General features: G+C 47.6%; 1 protein-coding gene across 1 annotated transcript in view; it reads left to right on the top strand.

Annotated features, from left to right (window-relative positions):
• Positions 1-231: 231 nt before the first annotated feature.
• Positions 232-25,996, top strand: part of LOC141050952 (oocyte zinc finger protein XlCOF7.1-like) — a 60,972-nt gene continuing 35,207 nt past the window's right edge. Inside the window, exon 1 of the mRNA XM_073547677.1 lies at positions 232-324. The gene's annotated coding sequence lies outside the window, so the exon portion shown is untranslated. The remainder of the gene's footprint in view (positions 325-25,996) is intronic.

Raw genomic sequence — 25,996 nt, 5'->3', positions numbered from 1 at the left:
GGGAAATAACAGAAGCTCCAGAGAAAGAGAAGAAATGGCCGTCAGTAAGTTATATGGGAGCGAGGAGAGAAATGTCCCCAGCACTGAGGGGGTTAATGTCCCCTGCGCCCAGTAATGGGGAATCTCCAGCACCTACCTCCACCTGCAGAGCCGCACTCCACATATATGGCTGTTCTGTGCGCACAGGACCTGGGATGAGGTCACAGTCATGTGATCAGTCACATGGGAGGAGTTAGGATCCTCAGACTGTGACCTCATCCCAGGTCCTGTGCGCACAGAGCAGCCATATATGTGGTGTGCGGCTCTGCGGCTCTGCAGGTGGAGGTAGGTGCTGGAGATTCCCCATTACTGGGCACGGGGGCAGGGGTGCAGCGTCTAGCAGAATCAAATTGAGATTGTGTGCGCAACAATGTACATAATATGCTTTTTCAGAGCAGTTTTGTTTTGGCTTGCAGCCCCATTAAATGACCTGACATTGTCCTTGCTCCATCATAAGCTTGCCCTCTCATTAGATTCACATTAAGACCAAGTTCTCTGGTGAGTGTATTTATTAATCTCTATATATAAAAATGAATGTGTGTGTGTGTGGGTATCACCAACCAATCACGAAGCATCTTTCATTTCACCAGCGCTGTTTAAAAGAAGCTGAACTGTGATTGGTTGCTATGAGCAACAGTTTTCCCACTCCAGAAAACACCTCAGCAGACACTGACATGGTGAGAGAAATCTAGCATCCCTGGGAACATAAGCTCCACAGCCAGAGGTGTATCTAGGCTTTCTGGCACCCGGGGCGAGAATTCGGTCCGGTGCCCCCCCCCCATCAGCACACATGTGATTTGCTCACTTAGTCATGTACCCACGAGCTGCTCTCCCTAATGCTCTCAATGTTCAATGAAAAACTGAAAGAAGCAGGAAGAGAAGCTCGTTGTCACAGGACCATAAGTATGAAAATCGCATATGAGTGAAGTGTCCATGTGATGCCACTGGAACCTGCAGCGCTGAATCCTGACATTGCAGCTTCTGAATTCTCACAACGAATGCACTGCACACTTTTAGGATTCTCCCTTGCTGATGTACAGTCATGTCAGCACAAGTATGTGATTTATATACCTCTGGCCACATTCCGACTAGACGTGCCCGGCCTCGCTCCGTTCATTTTCATTGAGTGAGGCCACACATGTCTAATCAGCATGTGACCGTATGTATGTAAATTACCGGCACGAGAGAATCCGAACAGTGTTCGGTGAGCACTGTGAGAATTCAGACGTCTGCAGTCACATAGAATGACTGCAGACTCAGCACAAACCTGGAGAACCCCTTTAATGTTTCTAACATAAATAAAAACATGAGAATTAGTCAATATCACAAATATTATTTACATCCAGGTACCTTATAGATGTTTGAGTCGTTCTCCATCTTTTCTTCCTCTTGTCCAGACCCCATGATGAGTTTTCTCATCCACAGCCATCTCTGTAGACTTCCATCTTCTCCGGTCTTCTGCACCAACTCTCCACACGATGCCCTTAAAGATAGAAGTGTCATTATAATGCTCCTAAATAAAAATATCTGCAGTACACTGAGCCCCTGAGTAAATAATTGCCCCTCACTATATTGTCTGCACAAAATAGGACCCCACACTGTTCCTCTTATGGTACATGCTCTTTACACTGACCTCTCCTTTCCATACTGGCCCCCTCTACACACAGTCCTTTCACATTATGTCTCCCCTATAGTGCCCACACTCTATACTGTACTGTATCATCACACTCCCTCTCCTTGGTATACTGTCCCCTCCTGACTGTACCCTTACACTGTCTCACCATGCTACACCACCACTACTCAGTCTGTATTCTGTGCCCACTCACTTTTCTCCCCCGATACTGTCACCTCATACTATTCCCCTCCCTCCTCATACTGTCTCACATTCTCCTGTTCACCATACTGTCTCCTCGTATATTTATCCCCTACTTTCTATACTGTCTGCTCACACATACCCCTCTCACATAACCCCACTGTGTCTGCACACATCCATCACCCTCACTCTCCGTACTCTGTCCACATACATTTTTCACATCACTACTCATACTGTGTCCGCATACATTCCCCCGTTCGCTCCCCATACTGTCTGCACCCATCCCCACTCACCATAATGTGCCTGCTGCACACATCCCCCTATACAGTTTCCTCATACATGCCCCCCATTCCGCCATACTGTTTCCTCATACATGTCCTGCATCTCCCTCCTTGCTCATTTTGTGTCCTCAAATCTCCCGACACACATTAAATCCCCCCATTCCCCACACAGCCCATCATCACCCCCACATCACTCCTCCACACAGTCCCTCATTACCCCCAATTCTCCACACAGCCACTCATCATCCCCCTAATCCCCACACAGCGCCTCATCATCCCCCTAATCCCCACACAGCACCTCATCATCCTAGTCCCCACACAGCACATCATCATCCCCCTAATCCCCACACAGCACCTCATCATCCTCCTAATCCCCCATAGCACCTCCTCATCCCCCTAATACCTACACAGCGCCTCATGATACTCCTAATCCCCACACAGCACCTCATGATACTCCTAATCCCCACACAGCACCTCATGATACTCCTAATCCCCACACAGCACCTCATCATCCTCCTAATCCCCACACAGCACCTCATCATCCTCCTCATAACCCCTTCTCCACACAGCTCATCACCCAATTCTCCACACAGACCCTCATCATCCCCCTAATACCCACACAGCTCCTCATCATAATCTTTGCTATGCAGCCCCACTCAAGTAACAGCAACCCCTTTCCAAAATCCATCCTTAGAGTACTCACACTGAGTCTTGAGTCCTCATTCCCATTTGTACAAGGGGCCATGGTGCAGCCCCTCGGTCTTCTCCTCACACAGCTCCAGCCCCTCGGTCTTCTCACACAGCTCCAGCCCCATCGGTCTTCTCCTCACACAGCTCCAGCCCCCTCGGTCTTCTCACACAGCCTCATGATGTAGCCCCTCATTTCCTGCTTCTCCAGCAGCCTCAGCACAGCGTGGACTGAAAGAGGCCCCGCCCCTTCTGGTGACATCATCGTAAGCAAAAATTAACTCCGTTCTGGGAGCTGGCTCAGCTGACAGGTTGCAGCTTTCTGTGGACAGAGAACGGCCGACTACCGGTCGGGGGAGCGGCAGGTGGCCCGACTGCGCCCCCCCTGCTGGCTGCGCCCGGGGCAAATGCCCCGGCTGCCCCCCTAGGTATGCCTCTGTCCACAGCCATTGTCTGCCCCCCAGAAAGGAGCATAGAGCACGACAGAAATTAATCCCCCCTCCCGTGCCCATATACACATTACACATCCTCCATCCAATAGGCACATCTTCCCTCTTAAAGGGATCATTGGTATGGAAGTGAGGGCAAATCCATCCAGCGCTTTGGTACTGACCCCAGGCCTCTCTTAATGGGATCTCCGGTATGGAAGTGTCATGATCTCAGTGCGGGTTTGACTCGCACATGTGGGGTTAATGTCTGGAACCAGTGCTGATGACTGGCACTTCTGAGGTTAAAGGTTATGATCCCAGTGCAGGCTTACCTGCATGCCTGGGGCTCATTATTGTGGCCTCTCCCTGGTTCTGGGAAGGCTTCTTATGGCCTCAGGAAGCTCCTATCCCCGTCAGTTATACTTTCGCCCTTGGCAGAGTGTGTTGACCCCTGAGTGTGTTTGTGCTGTGTTCTTGTTTGCCTGATAACTTGGTGTACGACTCGGCCTGTTCTCTGGATATTGCTTGTTGGATTCTGCTTGGTACCTTCTATGTCTGTTTGGCTTTGACCACTGCCTATCCCCGACTATCCATTCTGTCTCATCCCTGGTACTTTACTGTTATCTCTGTGTATGACCCGGTTTGTCTGACTTTGAGTATTCCTGTATAGTATTTTGCCTATCTCTGGCAGCAGGACACTAAGCCCCGCCCCCTTGCAGTCACATGACCGTAGGTCCTTCACTGCTCACTGACTTCAGCTTCTCCAGGTCCTGTTTGCCTGAACTATCCGGCCGTGTCTAACCTCGGGCCCCTCTGCAGTGTGGGTGAGTCCTTGCTCAGCGGTGACTGCACGCTGACCCTAACAGGACCGTGACATTATAACTGACCGTTAAGTTTTTGTTTGTTTTTTTCTCTGCTGAGAAATATGGATCCCATACAATCTCTTGGGCTTTTTCCCTTCCTCCCACTGCCCCTGAGAGAGTGTCTGTGAATGCATTTTTTGAAGCCCTCGGGCACATATATGATGAGCCTGACCGAGTGCGATTGGCAGAGGACATGGTGATGAGTGTCTGTCAGGGAAAACACTCGGCTGAGTGGTTTTGCACTGAATTCCACCGCTGGGCCGCAGAGGTCTCTTGGGACGACAACGCACTCCGAGGACTTTTTCACAGAGGCTTGTCCGAGTGGCTACAGGATGCCTTGGCACTACATGCCCCACCTAACTCTCTCGAGGACGCCATGACCCAGGCCATCCGGATGGACCGCAGGTTGCGGGCCAGAGGGGTGATGCAGGTGGAAACTCCATTGTTCCCTAGTGGAAAAGAGACTGTTTCTGTGCCCATGGACGTAGGGGCTCTCTCCCTGAAGGGAAAGGAGAGACAACAACGGAGAGAAAGCCAGTTATGCTTTTACTACGGTAAAACGGGACATTGGAAAAGGGAGTGTCCTGATTGCCCATCCTCGACCCGGTCGACGGGAAACGACTAGGTCTGGGTAGTCAGCGGGGAGACTACTCAGACCCTCAGGTACCCTTTTCCTCGTTTTCTAAGGTGTTGCTTCATGTGGAACTGTTAGTGGACAGTTGTTTTTTCCCTCTACTGCCTTCGTGGACTGCGGATCATCCATCAATCTTATTGACTCCCAATTTTTCACACGCTGTAAGATAGGGACAGTTAGACTCAAGCTTCTGATCAAGGTTGTGGCCATTGACTCCTCCCCCCTCACTAAGGAGGGAATTCTCTTTATGTCTGACTTGTTTTCGCTCAGAGTGGGCGCTGCTCATGTGGAAAACTTAAGTTGTTTGGTTCTGGACAATCTACCAGCAGGATTGGGGTTGGGCATGCCCTGGTTACAACACCATAACCCAGTTATTAACTGGAAAATGGAGGAGATTGTTCAATGGGGTTTTAATGATTTGATGTTACATGATAAATCTGCACTACTGGTCGAACCTGTTAAATCTGTATCTGTGTCATCTGTCGAGCTTGAAGGTATTCCGGAGTACCTGAAAGAATTCGAAGATGTATTCTCTGAAAGCGATGCCGAGATGTTGCCACCACATAGACCCTTTGACTGCGCTATCGAGTTAGTCCCGGGGGCTAAATTACCTAAAGTCCGTCTGTTTAATTTATCTGGCCATGAGCACTTTGCCATGAAAGATTACATTACTGAGATTCTTCGCAAAGGACACATACGTCCCTCAGTCTCACCTGTGGCGGCAGGATTTTTTTTTGTGAAGAAAAAAGATGGCGGTTTACGTCCCTGCCTCGATTTTCGTGAGCTCAATAAGATTACTGTACGAAATACGTACCCCCTTCCGTTGATTCCCAATTTGTGTAACCAACTTTCAGGTGCTAAATGGTTCTCCAAACTGGATCTTCGGGGGGCATATAATTTGATAAAGGTCCGGGAGGGACTGCTCCCGTGTTAGTACAGCCAGGTCCGTCCAAACCATTCATCGTCGCAGTGGACGCCTCCGAGGTGGGGGTGGGGGCGGTGTTGTCCCAAGGGCCTGCCACTCTAACCAACCTCAGGCCATGTGCTTTCTTTTCCAAGAAGTTCTCTGCTGCAGAAAGAAATTACGACGTAGGCAATAGAGAGCTTATTGCGGTCAAATTGGCATTTGAAGAATGGAGGCACTTTTTGGAGGGGGCCAGTCGCCCGGTTACTGTGATCACCGATCACAACATTTTTCATACATTGAGTCTGCTAAAAGACTAACGCCCAGACAGGCCCGTTTGGTCACTTTTTTTTCCCGGTTTCAGTTTACGATTACATTTCGTCCAGGGTCTAAGAATGTCAAGGCTGACGCCTTATCACGCAGTTTTCACCCGGTGTCTCCCCCTGAGCCACCGTCCTCCATTCTTCACCCTGGGGTTGCGTTAGCAGGGGTCTCTGAATTGGAACGGGATATTCAGGGGGCCCAGTCGCTGGCTCCGGCGGCTAAGCTGGGGGGGTAAGTTGTTTGTCCCAGAGCAACATCGCCTGAAACTCTTGCAGGAGTTCCATGAATCCAAGCTGGGTGCTCACCCTGGTATTTCAGCCACGCGTCTGGCGGTGGCTAGGATCTTTTGGTGGCCTACCCTTGGTTCGGACATAAAAAAATTTATTTCTGGTTGTGGGGTCTGCGCTCGTTCTAAAAGCTCTCATAGCCGGCCGGCAGAGGAGCTGATGCCCTTGGCATTGCCCGAAAGACCATGAACTCACTTGTCCATGGATTTTGTTACCAATCTCCCTTTGCCTAAGGGTAATACGGTGGTTTGGGTAGTGGTGGACAGATTTTCTAAGCAGGCTCATTTTGTACCCCTGTCCGCACTACCGTCAGCTGAGACTTTATCCAAATTGTTTGTGCAGCATGTGATCCGGTTGCATGGGGTACCCCTGAATGTGGTGTCTGATCGTGGTGTGCAGTTTGTGGCTAAGTTTTGGCGTGCTTTTTGCAAAAAATTAGGGATGTCTCTGTCCTTTTCGTCTGCATACCATCCTGAGAGCAATGGTCAGACGGAACGCACTAATCAGTCCCTGGAACAGATCCTCAGGTGTCTAACTTCTGCTAGACAGAATGACTGGTGCAATGCACTGCCGTTGGCTGAATTTGCCTTCAATAGTCGGGTGAGTCAATCCACGGGTATGACTCCTTTCTTGATCAATTATGGCTTCAGTCCTCATTTTGGTGAGTTTTCTCGACTGGACTCGGGGTGTCCCAGGGCTGAGGGCTCTGTTCAGCGATTAAAGAATACACGGGCGGAAGTTCAGCAGAATATATCTAGGTCTCAGGACAGGTATAAGTTTTTCACGGACAGGAAACGAACACCAGGTCCCACGTTTCAGGTTGGAGAGAAGGTTTGGCTCTCCATTTGAAATATTAAGTTGAAGGTTCCTTCAGCCAAGTTGGGGCCCAAATTCATTGGCCCATACAAGATTGTGGAAAAAATCAATCCAGTGGCGTATAGGCTGTGCCTTCCACCTTCTTTCAAGATCCCTAACGTCTTCCATAAATCTCTACTGAAACCTTTTGAAGCAGTCCGGGGAGACTCCGAGTTTGCTGCTCCTCCTGTTTTGGTCGAGGGGCAGGTGGAGTACGAGGTGGGTCATATCGTAGATTCCAGGTTGGTACGGCGGTCGGTACAGTACCTGGCTCATTGGAAGGGGTATGGACCGGAAGACAGGTCCTGGGTGCCGGCCTGGTTGATGCATGCTGATCGCCTGGTGCAGGCTTTCCATGCTAAGTACCCGGGCAAGCCTGGGGATCCAGAGGCCCCCCGTTGAGAGGCGGGTACTGTCATGTGCGGGTTTGGCTCGCACATATGGGGTTAATGTCTGGAACCTGTGCTGATGACTGGCACTTCTGAGGTTAAAGGTTATGATCCCAGTGCAGGCTTACCTGCACATCTGGGGCTCAATATTGTGGCCTCTCCCTGATTCTGGGAAGGATTCTTATGGCCTCAGGAAGCTCCTATCCCCGTCAGTTATACTTTCGCCTTTGGCAGAGTGTGTTGACCCCTGAGTGTGTTTGTGCTGTGTTCTTGTTTGCCTGATAACTTGGTGTACGACTCGGCCTGTTCTCTGGATATTGCTTGTTGGATTCTGCTTGGTACCTTCTATGTCTGTTTGGCTTTGACCACTGCCTATCCCCGACTATCCATTCTGTCTCATCCCTGGTACTTTACTGTTATCTCTGTGTATGACCCGGTTTGTCTGACTTTGAGTATTCCTGTATAGTATTTTGCCTATTCCTGTACAGTATTTTGCCTATCTCTGGCAGCAGGATGCTAAGCCCTGCCCCCTTGCAGACTCATGACTGTAGGTCCTTCACTGCTCACTGACTTCAGCTTCTCCAGGTCCTGTTTGCCTGAACTATCCGGCCGTGTCTGACCCCAGGCCCCTCTGCAGTGTGGGTGAGTCCTTGCTCAGTGGTGACTGCACGCCAACCCTAACAGGACCGTGACAGGAAGTCGGCAAATCTCTCAGTGCTCTGATTCTGACCCCAGGCCTCTATTAAATGGATCATTGGTATTAAAGTCAGGGCAAATCCAACCAGCGCTTTCGTTCTAACACCAGGCCTCTCTTAAAGGGATCCCTGGTATGGAAGTTAGGGCAATTCCACTCAGCGTTCTGGTTCTGACACCAGGCTCTCTTAAAGGGATCCCCGGGTATGGAAGTCAGGGCAAATGCCTTCAAATGCTCTGGTACTGACCCCAGGCTCTCTTAAAGACATCTCCTGGATGGAAGTTAGGGCAAATCCCTCAGCGCTCTGAATCTGACCCCAGGATTCTTTTAAAAGGATCATTGGTATGGAAGTCAGGGCATATCCACTCAGCGCTCTGGTTCTGATCCCAGGCTCTCTTAATGGGATCCCTGGTATGGAAGTGAGGGCAAATCCACTCTGCTCTTTGGTACTGACCCCAGGCATCTCTTAAAGGGATCTCCGGTATGGAAGTTAGGGTAAATCCCTCAGCGCACTGATTCTCACCCCAGCCTTCTATTAAAGGGATCCCTGGTATGGAAGTTAGGACCATTCCACTCAGCACTCTAGTTCTGACCCCAGACTGATGGGATGATGTGGGATATTAGGGGGAATAGTTCGGTGGCCCTGGCTGACAGGATGACGTGGAATATTAGGGGTAGTAGTCCAGTGGCTCTGGTTGACGGGATGATGTGGGATATTAGGTGTAGTAGTCCAGCGGCTGTGATGGGATGATGTGGGATATTAGAAGTAGTTGTCCGGTGGCTATGGCTGACGGGATGATGTGGGATATTAGGGGTAGTAGTCCGGTGGCTTTGACGTTATGATGTGGGATATTAGTAGTCCGGTGGCTCTGGCTGATGGGACGATGTGGGATATTAGGGGTAGTAGTCCGGTGGCTCTGGCTGACAGGATGACGTGGGATATTAGGGGTAGTAGTCCAGCGGCTGTGACGGGATGATGTGGGATATTAGGGGTAGCTGTCCGGTGGCTATGGCTGATGGGATGATGTGGGATATTAGTAGTCCGGTGGCTCTGGCTGATGGGACGATGTGGGATATTAGGGGTAGTAGTCCGGCGGCTGTGACGGGATGATGTGGGATATTAGTAGTCCGGTGGCTCTGGTTGACGGGACGATGTGGGATATTAGGGGTAGTAGTTTGGCGGCTGTGACGGGATGATGTGGGTTATTAGGGGTAGTAGTCCGGCTATGGCTGACGGGATGATGTGGGATATTATAGTGAATGTGGCTATGCGGCGTGGGCGGGGCTATACACTCAGCTTTATATATATATATATATATATACAGTTAGGTCCATATATGTTTGGACAGAGACAACATTTTTCTAATTTTGGTTCTAGACATTACCACAATGAATTTTAAACAAAACAGAATAATTCAGATGCAGTTGAAGTTCAGACTTTCAGATTTCATTTGAATCACATTAAGCCACATTAAAATTGGATGACGGGATAGGAGTTTCAGCTCCTTAACATGTGCCACCCTGTTTTTAAAGGGACCAAAAGTAATTGGACAATTGACTCCAAGGCTATTTCATGGACAGGTGTGGGCAATCCCTTCGTTATGTCATTCTCAATTAAGCAGATAAAAGGCCTGGAGTTGATTTGAGGTGTGGTGCTTGCATTTTGGAAGGTTTTGCTGTGAAGAAAACATGCGGTCAAAGGAGCTCTCCATGCAGGTGAAACAAGCCATCCTTAGGCCTCTTTCACACTTCAGTTATTTGCATCAGTTAAAATCCGCCAAAAAGGCAGACAAGCAGATCCGTTCTCAACTGATGTGAACGGATGGCATAGGATCCGTTTTTAGACGGATCCTGAAAATGAGGAAATTTAAAGGAACCGCTGGCCGGGAAGGAGAGAGAGAGAGAGAGGAGAGAGAGAGAGAGAAAGAGAGAGATTTTTTTTGTCCCGCACCCAGACAGAATTTGGGGTTAATTCAGTGTCTGGAGGATCCGCCGGCAAAAAAAACGTTGCAAGCTCCGTTTGGAAATCTTTGAGGATGGTGACGGACACTAACATTGTGGCGGATCCTCACAAAAACGGATGCAACTGACGGCAATCAGTCAGGATCCACCAATAATGAAAGTCAATGGGGAAAAAAACGGATCCGCAAAGAAAAATGGCGGATCCGTTTTTTTTCAAAATTGGCGGATCTTGACTGATTGTCAAAAACGGAAGTGTGAAAGAGGCCTAAAGCTGCAAAAACAGAAAAAACCCATCCGAGAAATTGCTACATTAGGAGTGGCAAAATCTACAGTTTGGTACATCCTGAGAAAGAAAGAAAGCACTGGTGAACTCATCAATGCAAAAAGACCTGAGCGCCCACGGAAGACAACAGTGGTGGATGATCGCAGAATAGTCTCCATGGTGAAGAGAAACCCCTTCACAACAGCCAACCAAGTGAACAACACTCTCCAGGAGGTAGGCATATCAATATCCAAATCTACCATAAAGAGAAGACTGCATGAAAGTAAATACAGAGGGTTCACTGCACGGTGCAAGCCACTCATAAGCATCAAGAATAAAAAGGCTAGACTGGACTTTGCTAAAAAACATCTAAAAAAGCCAGCACAGTTCTGGAAGAACATTCTTTGGACAGATGAAACCAAGATCAACCTCTACCAGAATGATGGAAAGAGAAAAGTATGGCGAAGGCATGGTACAGCTCATGATCAAGCATACCACATCATCTGTAAAACACGGCAGAGGCAGTGTGATGGCTTGGGCATGCATGGCTGCCAGTGGCACTGGGTCACTAGTGTTTATTGATGATGTGACACAGGACAGAAGCAGCCGAATGAATTCTGAGGTATTCAGAGCCATACTGTGTGCTCAGATCCAGCCAAATGCAGCCAAACTGTTTGATCGTCGTTTCATACTACAGATGGACAATGACCCAAAACATAAAGCCAAAGCAACCCAGGAGTTTATTAAAGCAAAGAAGTGGAATATTCTTGAATGGCCAAGTCAGTCACCTGATCTCAACCCAATTGAGCATGCATTAAACTTGTTAAAGACTAAACTTCAGACAGAAAGGCCCACAAAGAAACAGCAACTGAAAACCACCGCAGTGAAGGCCTGGCAGAGCATCAAAAAGGAGGAAACACAGCGTCTGGTGATGTCCATGAGTTCAAGACTTCAGGCAGTCATTGCCAACAAAGGGTTTTCAACCAAGTACTAGAAATGAAAATTTTATTTACAATTATTTAATCTGTCCAATTACTTTTGGTCCCTTTAAAAACAGGGTTGGACATGTTAAGGAGCTGAAACTCCTAAACCCTTCATTCAATTTTAATGTGGATACCCTCAAATGAAAGCTGAAAGTCTGAACTTCAACTGCATCTGAATTGTTTTGTTTTAAATTCATTGTGGTAATGTCTAGAACCAAAATTAGAAAAATGTCTCTGTGCAAATATATATGGTCCTAACTGTAGATATACCGTATATACGCGTGTATAAGCCGACCCCCCCTAATTTTGCCACAAAAAACTGGGAAAACTTATTGACTCACGTATAATCCTAGGGTGGAAAATGCAGCAGCTACTGGTAAATTTCAAAGATAAAAATAAGATAAAAATAGATACCAATAAAAGTAAAATTAATTGAGACATCAGTAGGTTAAATGTTTTTGAATATCCATATTGAATCAGGAGCTCCATATAATGATCCATACAGTTCATGATGGCCCGACAAATGCTCCATACAAAATACACCCCATATAATGCTGCACAAAGGTTAATAATGCCCCCACAAGATGCTCCATAGAATAATATGCCCCATATAATACACCATAAAGGTTATGGCTCCATAAGATGCTCCATAGATTATGCCCCCATAAGATGCTCTATAGATTATTCCCCCATAAAATGCTCCATGGATTATGCCCCATAAGATGCTCCATAGATTATGCCCCCATAAAATGCTCCATAGATTATGCCCCCATAAGATGCTCCATAGACTACGCGCCCATATGCTGCTCCATAGACTATGCTCCCATATGCTGCCCCATAGAATATGCTCCCATATGCTGCCCCATAGAATATGCCCCCATATGCTGTTCCATAGAATATGCCCCCATATGCTGCTCCATAGAATATGCCCCCATATACTGCCCCATAGACTATGCAACCCATATGCTGCCCCATAGGATATGCCCCCATATGCTGCTCCATAGAATATGCCCACATATGCTGCTCCATAGGATATGCCCCCATATGCTGCCCCATAGGATATGCCCACATATGCTGCTCCATAGGATATGCCCCCATATGCTGCTCCATAGAACATGCCCCCATATGCTGCCCCCATAAAATGCTCCATATATTATGCCCCCATATGCTGCTGCAAAAAAAAAATGCCATACTCACCTCTCCTGCTCAGGACCTCACCTGTCTGGGGGCCATAGTTGCTCACCGCTGTTTGCCATGTCGTCTGTCAGTGACGTTCAGGCAGCAGAGGGCACGGCGCGCACTAACCACGTCACCGCGCCCCCTGGTGCCTAAACGTCACAGACAGAGGATGCAGCAGACAGCGGTGAGCAGCGATGGACACCCCAGACAGGTGAATATCGCTATACTTACCCCCCCGGCGCAGTGTCTGCAGCGGCAGCACGGCTTCTCCACGGTCTCCCTTCCTGCCTTCAGCAGTCACGTGGTACTGCTCATTACACTCATGAATATGTGCATATTCATGAGTTTAATGAGCGGTATCATGTCACCGCTGAAGGCAGGAAGGGAGACCGTGGAGAAGCGGGGGAGCTGCAGAGAACACGCCAGGGGAGGTAAGTATGATCTCTGACACCCCCGCTCCCCCACCCCCACGACCCTCAGGTATATGACTTGTGTATAAGGCCGAGAGGGGGACTTTCAACCCAAAAAAATGGGCTGAAAATCTCGGCTTATACACGAGTATATACGGTAGTCATTATAATTTGTTATAACTAACCGTAGTTAGTTACTATGCCCGGGCAGCGCCAGGCTCTTCAGCTAGTACATCATAGAATGACTGCATGGCCATCTGGAAGCTCGTCAAATTTTATAAACCGCTCAATGCTGTTTGCCACTTTTGTTACATATCTCAGTGATAAGGAGAATTGGTCAGTTCTTTTGATAGCAATAGTTGAATCCACAATTACTGAAAAGAACTGTGCTTCTTCTACGTCCTGTACGACAGTGCACATAGTTAAGGCCCTTTTACATTTAGCGATGCACCAGCGATCCAACCAGCGATCCGACCCGGTCAGGATCGCTGGTGCATCGCTAAATGATCGCTAGTGAGCTTTCATACAGAAAGATCTCACAGCGTTGCAGCAGCGACGCAGCGCACGATACTTACCATTCACACACAGCGATCCTGCGTCCTCCCGCCCGCCTCCACGCGTCGCTGGACGTCACAGCAGGAAGCCCAGCAGGAAGCAGACGACGAGAAATGGAGCCGGACATTCTCGCGCGATCAGCGATGAGCAGCGGGGGAGCCGGTCGCTGGTAAGTATCACACATAGCGATATCACTAGCAATATCGCTATAACGTCACAAAACCAGTGACGTTTTAGCGATATTGCTAGCGATATTGCTTAGTGTAAAACCCCCTTTACACTGGCCGGTGCAGAAATCAGCTCATTTTGTGATTCCGAACTCAGATATGTAACACGACCACCCGGATTCTTCAGATGATGTTCAAGCACAGTGTCATACTGTGCTGGCAATTTAAAGGGAATATGTGCCGTATTTTTAGCCCTATCAGCTGCCGGCACCGCCATCAGGGGCTTATCTACAGCATTCTGTAATGCTGTAGATAAGCCCCCCCCCCCCCGATGAAACCTGAAAGATAAGAAAAACAAGTTAGATTATACTTACCGGGGGGGGGCTGGGGCGGTGTATTGCCAAGTTTTTAACAGTAAGGTTCGGATACAGCTTTAAAGAAGGCTACTACTTGCGATATAATGCAATTTTATTTGAAGGTACAAAATTAAAGGAATTGTTTGATTGGATAGTATGATTGCGTACACTTTTGTATATTTTACGATACAAAGGTTAAGTACAGATAAAGATTAAATACATATAATGAGTAAGTACAGTATATATAAAGATTAACTATATACAGTATACTCACATCATCAATCACCAAGAGGATTTTAAACATCATCCATCTGGAATATCAGAGAAGCAACGCCAAGACAGAGACCCCTGGGAGATTCATAACACTGCACGGGTGTCCCCACTTGTGCAGGTATCAACACTGTACACATACAGGTATCCAGTTCTGCTTCTGCCTACGTCATGTTTCTCTGGCCTTATATAATAAATTACACTTAGGTGTAACTGCTAGTTTCATCCAGCCCTTTCAGTGGCCCGCTTTCAAGATTGGATGAAACTGAGATATCATGGAATCATCAGACAATGGGTCATAGACCCTTAAGCCCCCATTACACACTGCGATATCGCTAGCAATATCGCTGTAAAGTCACCGATTTTGTGACGTTGCAGCGATATTACTAGCGATATCACTGCATGTGATACTTACCTCCGACCGGCTCCCCCGCTGGTTATCGCTGATCGCGCGAGAAGCTGCTGGATCATTCCTCGTCGGTCACTTCCTGCGGCGCTTCCTGCTAAGACGACGAGCGACACGTGGACGCGGGCGGGAGGACGCAGGATCGCCACGTCTGACAGGTAAGTAGCGACCCCCGTCCCCAGCTATGTCGCTAGTGAGATCTGCCTGTGTGGCAGCTCACTAGCGACCACCTAGCGATGCACCAGCGATCCTGACCGCGTCATATCGCTGGTCGGGATCGCTGGTGAGTCGCTAGGTGTAACGGGACATTTAGAATATAAAAGCCACAATGGATTTAGATAAAGCTACCACAGATAAACCTTAATGTTCTTACAATAACAAACATAGAAACTTAGAACTATTTGTGGAGTGAAATGGTTTTAGGTAATGTCAAGATTGCGTAACTGTCAGTATTGTCTGTCACATCAGAAATGCAGCTAATGGTCTGATAAACTCACCACAGACAGAGGTTAAATAAACCTTAATGTTTTACAATGACAAACAGCAAATGGGGCGCCCTCACACCCAGGGCTGTGGGGTACTCGGTACCAGGCCCGATGAGCTTCAATGGGAGATGTCACGGCAGCTGGGACCCGGCCCTGGGCGCCCATTGTAAAAGGGAAATGTTCAGTGTGCTTATGATGAGTGATTTGTGACGCCACCTGTGGTGTTCGACAATAGAGATGTAAGCCGACGCTGCAGACAGATCCTCTGGGACAGATGGTGTGGTGCAGCAGTGATGTTATAGCCCTCCACAGGCAGGGCTGTAGTCCCAGGGCAGTGTAGGTGAAGTGACACGTAGATGGTGTAGTGTCAGGTGCAAGGGATGTAGCAGTGCTGGGCAGGTTGGCGCAGGTATAAGTGGAGGACACCAGGGCATGTAGTTCCAAAGCTTTACTCACAGTCTGTTGCAGGTACAGGTGCCCGCATCTGTGCCATGTCCTCCGGGTCAGGAGCTCAGCCAACTTCCAGGCAAGATGAAGTACTCCTTTCCAACACTCCGCCAACATATTTGCCTTTTCTGAACGTCTCCTCTTATAGCGCCTTTGAATGAAGTACTCCTAGTACTGAGTTACACTGGAGTTCCTCCTGTCAGATGTTCCTATGAACTCTACTTGTACGGCAGACAGCTGTAGCCTGCGTCGGGGACTCCTTGCTACTAAGTCCCGGCTCACTAATATGTTGCTGTTGTGCCCCCAAGTCTTGTGTGGGAATAAAGTGGTCACTACTTCTATTCCTCCGGTGTCTGCTGCAGGACCATTAGTATTCGTACAACCTCGGGGACCGGACCCCGGCCTTGCGCTTAGAACTTGAAAAGGGTTCTAACCCTGGTCCTTGTTCTCTTATTCTCCTCACGTGCCGTGCTAATCCTTCGTCCCAACGGAGAATCAAGCTTCCTTTCTCTGTCTCTTTCCTGTGCTAGCAGACCCGATCACTGTGGCCTGCTGCAGCACTTCCTTCTTCCATCCCTCTCCCGGGGATCTTCTCTGTCTCACACTCTGTCCTTCTACATCCTCACTCACTGACTGAATGAAAGACTGACTGACTGACTCAACTCCTCCCGCTCTTTTATGTGAACTAAACTCCACCCCCCTCCCAGCACATTTCGTGTTCCAAGCAGGGAGCCACCAAGGGGTGCTATGCTACACTCCAAGCAGGGAGCCACCGAAGGTGCTTTGCTACACGACTTTGTGGTGTGGGGTGCAGGTGTTGGAGCGTGGTCAGGTTTCTCCACCTTACCTGGATAGTGGGGTACCACACCTCAGGAGGAGGTGCAGTACTTCTGTGGTGACTGAACCCTCAGGGGCGCCATATAAACATAGATTCTCAAGATTGTCACTGTAACCATTATCTTGTCTGTAACTGTTTTTGACTAGAAATGCAGCTCTGTCCTGGTCTGAATGCATTCTGTATATTTCAATATATGGATTCAAAATAGCCATTTTTATATTCGCACTACAATCCCTCCTTGGCTATTTTGAGCCAAACATTATTTATACAAGGTACCATATAAGTGTACACTGTATACAACAACACAAAGCAATGCATGCACAAATTTTAGCAAAAATTCCTATTGTATATGAAGTTTTGAGTCACATCTTCTTCTTGTATGTCGTCATCTTGTGTAGATACCCCTATCAGCTTTGTCCATAACTGTAAAGGGGTTGGTACCGCCACCAGACAAGTTTCTAATATATTGGTAGCAGTAGTAGTCTTTGTCATACCAAAATGACTAGTGTTCATCAGCTAAGCCAAGTAAATCCATAGCTTCTGTTTGGTTTTCCATAAAGCTCTCTTTTCCATGGTTGGGCTCTTGGTTTTTCATCTGAAGATCTCTTGGGTAGTGGCAGAAGTTGAAAGGACCATGACACTGTGGCTGCAACGATGCACCATTTCCAGATTCTGATCTAAAGGGAAAAATATATATACATTATTCTCTGAGATAACATCTGTCAGTTGGGACGTGTTCCCACTTCTTTTGCTAGGGTTTCAAAACTATCAGCACATTATCTGCTCCACGAACAATTACTTTAGCAGGTTCTGGAGGACCTTTGTCCCCCAGATTTTTACACCATCATTGATAGGATGTGAGGATCCAAATCCTTTATCAAATCTAACCTGATGGGCAACCCTCTGGTCTGTGCCCATTGGTAAGCAGCTATTTCTCCCAGGTATCCTTATTTCTGGTGTGCCCACTGAGTCAATCTGTGCAGTCCCTCAGTGGTGTCTGTCTTTGAACTGGATTCAGCAACTGATATTTTGGAAGGTTCCTCTGCTAATAACTTGAAGAGTCTTTCCAGTGTACCTGAAGCACAATAAGCATCAACATTAAACACAGTCACTTTAATTCTTTATACAATTGTCCAGATATCTTGCCACAACTCGTTCTCCACACACAGGATTGTTCCATTCAGTAGTAGTAGGCACATGCACACCAGTTTCCTCCTAATACTGTAACCTTGCACACACTGAATTGTTTAGGATCATCTGGCCTCCACCCTCCACTCTTGAATCTACCAAAGCTTTATCATGTTGGCTGTTTTTATTGTTCAGTTAATCACCAAATCTACATGGGGGCGTCTATCCATTTGTGGCGTGTGGCCAGCAAGTCAATAACTCTTATCTTCTTCCCCCCATTTTAGATGATAACATCTTGGAAGGCTCAAATGATAACCTCTTCATATGGGCTTTGAATTCCTGTATCAAGGATTTCATTTCAGCATAAAGATCCTCAATCCCCTGTGCTGTGATCTTTGACGAAGACGGAAAGGGAGTGGGCCCTCACTCTCCCCGTGTCCTGTCTCGCGCCTGCTGTGGAGATTCTGAATCTTCTACTTCTACCTCTCTACTATGTGAAACATCCGGCTTTTTATTAATTCCTCTCTTTTGATACAGTTTCCACATCTCTCCAGTACCAATCAGATCTATTCTATCCCTGTGGATGCCATCCTTTATTAATCCCCTAAACATATACTGTATTTCCGGGTAATACGGGGTCTAGGATTGTAATCGCTTTTGACACTGTAATGCTGCTCTTCAGAGGGGAAATTACCTTTTTGCTTGGGACCCCAATCTCCCAGATCCCTTAACTCTCGAATTGCCTCCAATGTATTAGCGATTGTTTTCCCAGTCTGATTTACCATAAACGTCATCATGACATGTTTATAAGCTGGAGGGGCATTTCTAATGATACGATTTCTAACAGATACACTTACACAAACTTGCATATAATCATTATAGGTGTTTTCTGAAATAGCATTTTTCATTACCTCCTCCTTTAACCTCTGAGCACAATCTTTTAACGTAAACCATGGTTTTTCATTGGGCGGCCAGTCCACCTCAGATGGGTATTTATGCCACAATGCCATAGCCACAACATCAAGCATACTACACACCCCATGTGGTTGCTGGATTATCAAGGTACGGAATGCCTCCTTCACTACAGGCTCATGACTGAGCTGGACAAATTTTGGGCCATCCACAGCGTCCACCTGTACTTCATGAGCTCCCATCTCCCATAATCTGACTGCCCAAGCTATCAGGGATTCATTTGACTTTTGACAAAAACGATCATGAAGATCATTAAGCTCCTGCTGACTGTAATCCTCTACCGCATTCTCATTCCTTTTACCTGTCGCTGTCTCTACAATCCGGCTCCGATATATAGGATGAACTTTCACTGGGCTAAGAGGAGGAGCAATTTCCCTCTTTTCATGGAAATGTTCATCCTCAGACTCGGGATCGGTGATGTTTTCAGAGTCAGTTGAATTCCACACATCACCATCCCACTGATCAGTGTTCCACTCTATCCCTGCTTTGCCTATGGCCAAAGCTACTTTCTTTTTATTCACCTTGCCTTTCCTCCTTCTGTTCTTATATTCTTGCTACACGGCAGCCTTTTCTGCAACATGCTGATATCCATCACATCTGTCCATTAATAACTTATTCTGATAACCAATGCATTCTTGGCCTCACACAACTGTTTTTCCAATTCCTGTACTTTTGTTAACATACGTAATCTTTCCTTATGCTGTTTTCTATATGCAGACAGCAATATCCATCCGCGCCTACCAACAGTGCTCCACTCTTTACCTTTCTCAACTTTCACTTTCTCTAAGCATGCAGCCACATAAGCAGGTTCAGCATCCTTCAGAAATTTATCCCATGCTTCAACCAAACCAGCACTGTGCGACCACTTGGTTGCCAAAATATGATAGGGAGCCTGTTCCCAGCCTGGAATCTCAATAGATTCACACACACATACCTTTTTCTTAAAGACATGCATGTTCTACGCAATATCACACTATCACACAGAGTCCTGTTAATAAAAAAAACTTCTGAGCCTTCTGTGTATCCTGCCGACTACGCCAATTATGTATTGCCAAGTTCTTAACACTAAGGTTCGGATACGGCTTTAAAGAAGGCTACTACTTGCGATATAACGCAATTTTATTTGAAGGTACAAAATTAAAGGAATTGTATGATTGAATAGTATGATTGCGTACACTTTTGTATATTTTAAGATACAAAGGTTAAGTACAGATGTAGGGAAGGTGACCTGATGGACGGATGGACTTGTCAGAACAGAGAAAGGAAGGTTTGCACAGTTTAGAAGGGTGTCAGTTATTACAGTGGGGAAACAGCTAGGAAAGTGTAGTGGACGTGCAGTACCTTGGGTTGACCATTAGAGGGCAGGGAGGAGTGTGAGCATAGGATTTGACATCAGCCTAGGGCTTAAGAAACCGTTGGTCATGGGGGGCGGAGTTAGAGGGAATCGGGAAAGATATAAATTTGACAGGAGGGTTCCAGAAAGTTCCAGTCCCCAGGGGGAGCTCAAGTGACGAGTAGACTGTGACAGTTGCTGCACTGTGAGGAAAACCCAACCAGGGGGACTGAGGAGGAAGGAAGTCAGGGGGGGTGGTCCTGACATGAAGTACCGCAGTATAGATGAAGCTCCGGGTGTGGGACACCATATTGGAATGACGCTTGACCAGTAACATTACTGTTGGTGTATAGGCCTAAGGCAGCCACAGTGACGGAGCTGTCAGAGCGTCACTGAGTGAAAAAGGGGATGGTACGTAAATATACATCCCTGGAGAAAGTGTGTCACCCTGTGTTCTGTAACCGGAGAACTGTGAAGGAAAGTGCGGTGTGCTGTGAGGCCGTCTGGCGGACGGCGAGGGAAAGAATAAACTTGGACTTGTTGCACCCGAAACTTGCCTCCAGCTTGTGTCTGTACGTTACTGCGTGGTATCCAGAGGGACCACCCCCCAGCCCAGCCCACCGACCCTACATTTGGCGTAGTCGGCAGGATCATTGCCGCAAATACATCATCTTCTGCGGTAAACCTGCGCCAGAAGAGCCAAAGGACCCAAGTTGCTTTTTGCCCTTGTGGATTATAAAAAAAAAAACTGGACTGTGGATTGCTGGCTGTTAACAAGCGGATCCGGAGTGGAAATGTGCTTTGTTAAAAATGGCTGTGGCGATTTGGCGCAAAAAAGAAGCACAGGAGTTTGCAGCCACCTTGGACTACCAGGAACAGCTGCTAGAGGAGCTGTTGCCGACCGTCCGTGCGGAGTCATCGGGCCTGGAGGCTGGCCATGCCGGATGGCGGGGTGAAGAACATCGGCTGCTGGAGGAGCTGCAGGATGGACTGTCGGGAGCTGCGGTGCCAGGAAAGGTGAGCGTTACTCCGGCTCAGCCGGTGGCACCGCAGGCAAACCCCGCCCCCATACCCCATGTACAAGACAGGCCCCAGGGCCCTGACACCGGCCCCTGGCCTCCCCGCCTGACCTCCTGTTCTTCAGCGACCCCGGCCCTGGATGACTTTGCGGCTCTTGTCAGCGATCCTGAGCCGCCCCGCCCAGTGGCACCTTGTTCCGTGTCACCGGCGCGGAACCGACCTGTGGCCGCCCCTGCCACGCTCCATCTTCCGCCGGCGGCCTATCCATTGGGGCCTGCCGCCATTTCGGCCCCTACTGCGGCCTGCTCCGCGGCCTACCCACCGATGCCTGTGGCCACCTCTGTCCCGTCCGTGACTCTGGTTGCGGCCTGCTCCCCAATGTCTGTGGCTGCCTCTGCCCCATTCTTGACCCCGACTGCGGCCCGCCCACTCGACTCTGTGGCCTACACTGGACCCTCCGCCTGGGATGCAGAGATTAGTGAACAGAAGGTGGCCAATGAGTGGGCGGTGTGGGCACCGTTACACGAGAAGGAAGAGGCAGCCATGACTACCCCTCAATCATATGGGCAGCTTGTATATACTAACACCGCAAAAGGCTATGGATTTATCCGGGACCTCGCCACCGGCCACAAAGACTACCTCACTGTGACCCCCATCAGACATGGACGGGCTCTGCGAGAGGGAGACCCAGTCTCCTATTACAACGAATACTGCCCCTGTGGCTACTATGCGGTAGCAGTCATCACCTACCCTGAGGGGTATGAGCCTCCATAAAAATAGACAAGGACTCCTGGGTTTTGGGCATCAGGGACACTCGAGGCCCAGAACATTTCAAGCATCCCGGGGACTTCACGGCTGTGGAGTTCCCTGTTAATTGGCGAAACATCGGCCGCCAGGAGGTGGCCCGGAGTATCTTTCTAAATGGACTGCCAGGACTGTTGTGCGCCGTTGCATAACTTAGGGACAGTTTAAAGTCCTCAATTGGGTAATATGTGCCCACTCTTGATGTAGCGGGGATGCATACAGGGGAGTACTCTCTTCAAAGGAAGAGGGAGCACCAATGTTCATAATATTTATATTTCGGTTAAAAGGAAAGATGTTATGCCTTTAAAAAAAAAATTTTTTTGATAGAATTAAGCATGGCATAGTTAACGCTATAGTTGGTTTTGAAGATGTTATTCTTTGAAAAGTGCTAAATGGAAAATTTACAGAGTGATAGCCTAGTACGGTTAGAAGTAAGCATAAGATGTATAGTTTTAAAAAAACCCTGTGTTTAGTATATATAGCCAAGTTTGAAATGTTGAAGTGTTATCTAAAAAAAAAAATGTTCAACAGGTCCCGGGTACTGCGAATAAAGGGGAAAACGCCGACCATGACTGAAATTGACGAGATAGAAGAGACAGGTGGAACCAGAGCAGACAACAGTCCCTAAGTCAGACCCCGAGTACCAGACGTACACCCCAGAAGGCTAGGAGGACGTTGACGATGACCTGGTAGTTCAGGGCCTCGGTCATGAGGTTAAGAGGGTGACAGAAGGGGAGAGCAGTGGGAGGTACACATCCGTAGAGTAGTCCGGATGGACCTAACCCAACCTGAAGGAATTGTCATGGTGGCGTACGCGATGGCGAGTAAGCCGTGAGCTACTCGGAGCATGATTGCTCCCGGTTTGGTTCAGCCCATGTGTATCGCGGGCCTGGCTCAACAACCAGTCCGACAAAAGAAGGTGGGAAAGTTTCAGAACAGAAAGAGGGAGACCAGATTGTCGGGGACGACAATGGATAAAGGAAGGAGAGTGTAGGGAAAGTGAATTGACGGACGAACCTGTCTGTAATAGGAAGGCAAAGGGTGTAAGGCAGTGTAGGAGTGAGAGATGGAAAACAGCTGTAGATAAAGAGAAAGAAGCGTAGTGTTGGGGTTTGACCATTAGAGGGCAGTGGAGAGTTGTAGGGTTGAAGGATAGGACTAAACATTAGCCATTGGCTAGAAAAAATTGTTGAGTCATGGGGGCAGAGTTACCAGAGCAGAAGGTGATAAAAGGCAGATAGAAGGTTCCGGTAGAGTCAGTCAGTGCAGGGAGCACAGGAAACAAGAAGCACGGCTGAGGAGGAAGGAAGTTCCTGAGAGGACCGACAGTTGTGCCAGTTACGGGGGGTGGCCCTGACAGGATTAGCCTCAGACATAGACAGCAGAGGCCACAGATGGAGAGCAAAGAGAGGCCGCAGACAGAGACAGCCTGGGGTACCACTAAACTGAAAGGACTTGGACTGGTGAAACGCTGTGGTGGTAGGCCTAGGGCAGCCACAGTGACAGAGCCGCGAGGGACGTCCATTTGTCAATGAAAGAAAGTGAAGGTACCCGGGCCTGTGTACGAAGTCAAGCAGCTACTGTGTGTAGCTGAGGGAATCATCGAGCGGCTGCTGTGTGCGGCTGTGAAGAGTGACGAGCAGCTGCTGAGTGTGGCTGTGGAGATTGACAAGCAGCTGCTGAGTGCGGCTGTGGAGATTGACAAGCAGCTGCTGTGTGTGGTGTCGTGTAGCGGCTGTGGGAGGCCGCGGAGGCTGTCGAGCAGTCATGAAATGAGGCTGTGAAGTTGTTGTGTAGCTGCCTGATAAATAATAAAGAAGACCTGTTGGATACGATCCTGTCTCGGTCTCAAGTCTGTCTGCGGCCAGTAACGGACCACCCCCCCGGTCGGTTGCCCTCACTCCTACCTTACCTCCATATCCAACTGTTTGTTTGGAATAACAAAGCTGGCCGGGGTCAAGCGACCCAGAGTACAAGTATCTCTTACCCCTACTGGCAACCATTTATAAGCATTGTCTCTACATACCCAGAACATATCATCAGGTAAATCCCATAGGGCTGAATGTTGCAGTACCAATCTATGAACTACAGTTGTGGCCAAAAGTATTGACACCCCTGCAATTTTGTCAGATAATACTCAGTTTCTTCCTGAAAATGATTGCAAACACAAATTCTTTGTTATTATTATCTTCATTAAATTTGTCTTAAATGAAAAAACACAAAAAGAATTGTCCTAAAGCCAAATTGGATATAATTCCACACCAAACATAAAAAGAGAGTGGAAAAAAGTATTGGCACTGTTCGAAAAATCATATGATGCTTCTCTAATTTGTGTAATTAACAGCACCTGTAACTTACCTGTGGCACCTAACAGGTGTTGGAAATGACTAAATCACACTTGCAGCCAGTTGACATGGATTAAAGTTGACTCAACCTCTGTCCTGTGTCCTTGTGTGTACCACATTGAGCATGGAGAAAAGAAAGAAGACCAAAGAACTGTCTGAGGACTTGAGAAACCAAATTGTGAGGAAGCATGAGCAATCTCAAGGCTACAAGTCCATCTCCAAGGACCTGAATGTTTCTGTGTCTACCGTGCGCAGTGTCATCAAGAAGTTTAAAGCCCATGGCACTGTGGCTAACCTCCCTAGATGTGGACGGAAAAGAAAAATTGACAAGAGATTTCAACGCAAGATTGTGCGGATGTTGGATAAAGAACCTCGACTAACATCCAAACAAGTTCAAGCTGCCCTGCAGTCCGAGGGTACAACAGTGTCAACCCGTACTATCCGTCGGCGTCTGAATGAAAAGGGACTGTATGGTAGGAGACCCAGGAAGACCCCACTTCTTACCCCGAGACATAAAAAAAAGCCAGGCTGGAGTTTGCCAAAACTTACCTGAAAAAGCCTAAAACGTTTTGGAAGAATGTTCTCTGGTCAGATGAGACAAAAGTAGAACTTTTTGGGCAAAGGCATCAACATAGAGTTTACAGGAGAAAAAGGCATTCAAAGAAAAAAACATTGTCCCTACAGTCAAACATGGCGGAGGTTCCCTGTTGTTTTGGGGTTGCTTTGCTGCCTCTGGCACTGGACTGCTTGACCGTGTGCATGGCATTATGAAGTCTGAAGACTACCAACAAATTTTGCAGCATAATGTAGGGCCCAGTGTGAGAAAGCTGGGTCTCCCTCAGAGGTCATGGGTCTTCCAGCAGGACAATGACCCAAAACACACTTCAAAAAGCACTAGAAAATAGTTTGAGAGAAAGCACTGGAGACTTCTAAGGTGGCCAACAATGAGTCCAGACCTGAATCCCATAGAACACCTGTGGAGAGATCTAAAAATGGCAGTTTAGAGAAGGCACCCTTTAAATATCAGGGACCTGGAGCAGTTTGCCAAAGAAGAATGGTCTAAAATTCCAGCAGAGCATTGTAAGAAACTCATTGATGGTTACCGGAAGCGGTTGGTCGCAGTTATTTTGGCTAAAGGTTGTGCAACCAAGTATTAGGCTGAGGGTGCCAATACTTTTGTCTGGCCCATTTTTGGAGTTTTGTGTGAAATGATCAATGTTTTGCTTTTTGCTTCATTCTCTTTTGTGTTTTTTCATTTAAGACAAATTAAATCAAGATAATAATACCAAAGAATTTGTGATTGCAATCATTTTCAGGAAAAAACTGAGTATTATCTGACAAAATTGCAGGGGTGTCAATACTTTTGGCCACAACTGTAAGTCTATGAATGCAGATGCATTCTGAAGCATGCACCAAGTTGAAGATTTCCCTAAAGGACTACAATAACCTACATCAGGATTTCCACAAGTGGGGGTTACTGGCACATATTCAGAAGACTCATTACAAGATATATTGCCAGGAATACTGGCACAGGTTTTGTTAGAACCCTGTGGAAACAAATTAGAAAATTCCCATGACGTATTATGTAACCTTCTTTCTAACAACATTGGTTTGAAGGCATCAGTAGAGTGTCAAGTTACATTGAAACTGACTTGTAAACCATACGTTGGAACTTGCCCTAGATTGGTTAGACTAGTCTTATTCTTAGGTACCCAATCCCCTCCTTTATAGGCCAAATATTGAAGGTGTGTATTGCTTCCTGAAAAGTTACCTTGCCACCTGGGGTATCCCACCCATCCCACAATAGGTATACCAACAGTAATATTCCATAACTTAGCATTCTCTTTGGCGTTATTAGCGAGTGTGTCAGAACAGT

This window comes from Dendrobates tinctorius, unplaced genomic scaffold (assembly GCF_039654945.1).
Source record: "Dendrobates tinctorius isolate UK_male_01 unplaced genomic scaffold, ASM3965494v1 ptg000155l, whole genome shotgun sequence".
Taxonomy (NCBI): Eukaryota; Metazoa; Chordata; class Amphibia; order Anura; family Dendrobatidae; genus Dendrobates; species Dendrobates tinctorius.
This window is presented reverse-complemented; position numbering and strand designations above follow the sequence as displayed.